Source organism: Arachis ipaensis, chromosome B06 (assembly GCF_000816755.2).
Source record: "Arachis ipaensis cultivar K30076 chromosome B06, Araip1.1, whole genome shotgun sequence".
Taxonomy (NCBI): domain Eukaryota; kingdom Viridiplantae; phylum Streptophyta; class Magnoliopsida; order Fabales; family Fabaceae; genus Arachis; species Arachis ipaensis.
The window spans coordinates 136,264,791-136,266,633 of NC_029790.2; positions in this window are offsets into that span (position 1 = coordinate 136,264,791).

The window sequence follows — 1,843 nt, forward strand, 5'->3', positions numbered from 1 at the left end:
ATAAATCTACACAATGACCAATGAGTCAAGCGTAACGTGTGCTTGGGCCGTGTGTAAAATTTTTTCCAAAAATTAAACTTACTGTTTAGAAAATACTAAAAATAGCCAATAATTGATCTAAATTGCAAAAATTCATGTGTAATTACAAAAAGTTAATCCTGCTAAGTATTTCAGAAGATATTAAAAATAAAATTGATATGATTAGTTCTTTTCTTAATTTATGTCTCATAACGGTCATCAATACAAAATTTCCTTTATAATCATTCAATAACTATTATCTATTTTGTATGTGATTACTAAGGTAGTCAGAATTGTATTTTAATTCGTGAAAATATACGATTTTACGTTTTTGTTTCATGTTTTTTATTGTGTTTCTACTTATCGTCCAGAATTAAACTGCACCATGCAGAATCGCCACTCAAAAAAGCAGAATTATCAAAATTGTCGTTTCTACCGCGTTGTTGTGTTTCAGGTTGAAGAAGTTCTTTTTCTTGGCCCTGATTGCAGCCTAACCCAACCCAATAACCCAATTTGAATAGAAGATCATGGAAGAAGAGCCCTAGCAGAGTAACAGTTTCTAATCTCTTAATCTCTCTCACTTTTACAATTTATCTCTAATTCTCCATGGCCAAAACTTCAAATTTTCACCTCTCTCAAGTCTCAATCTCTGACTCTATCTCTCTATCCCTCTGAAATTTGAATTTCGTGCGATCGGAATCCCCAATTTGGAGCGTCGCCGACTCGCCGTGAGGTACGTATGCCGCTGGTGTTGTCAAATCAGACTAGTAGTGGTTGGACTGCATGAGCTTCACTTTGCGATTATAACTTGCGAGACTCTAGCTCTGGCTCTACCTCTTTGTCTCTGGTTCTCTGACTCCGCCTCTCTAACTTTAGAATTTGGATCGCTGCTTTTCTCCTCCCCTTTGCTGCTAGTTCATCAGGTAAGTTAAGACCTCTTTAATATTTATCATCTTCAGTCTTATTTTAATTAGGAAAAAAAGGTAAATGAGATAGAGGCATAGGGATAGAGTTGATTACAGAATATGGTAGTGTCAAACATTTGTTCAAGAGCTTTAACCAATTTATGGTAGCCATCATAAACTAAAAGGTTGAGTTTTCTATTGGAATGCCTTCCATGTACACTTTCACAAAGAACGTGTTATAGTCGCTGCAATCATTTGCCAATTCAGCACCTTGTGAACTATTTGCAAGTAATGATGATGTTGATGATGATTAGATTTGCCACTGTCCCTAACATGTAACAACAACAACAACAACAACAACAACAACAACAACAACAACAACAGGATTCAAAACCTCTCTACTCCTTCTACCTTTGTCACACCTTTGTCATCCACTGTTAACAATTATTTTTATTTTTATTTTGGTAAAAATTATTATTATTTTGATTTATTATTTTAGATGTTGATTGTTGTTTGAGCATTGTGTCTTAATTTATTATTTCTAATGATGTTTAACACAAAATATATTGAGATAGTAGTTATTTATGATTAAAAATTTCAAAATCTTGTTGGGAGGCTTTGATGCACACTATTGGTTTAGTAGCTGTTTATGAGCATTCAAATTTTTTAAGCCATGAGATTTGAGGACATTCTACATTTTAACCTGCTTATACTTGGAAGTTGGAACTTTACGTGACAAGCAAGGTTTATTGGTTTTGATATGATGCTGTGACTTAAATAGTACTTTAGTTATCTTAATGGCTTAAATTTGCTTTACTCTATTCTGAATTATTCAAAAAATTAAAATGTTTTTTATCTGTTTATACTTAGAAGTTGGAGCTTTATGTGACAAACAAGGTTTATTGGTTTTGATATGATGT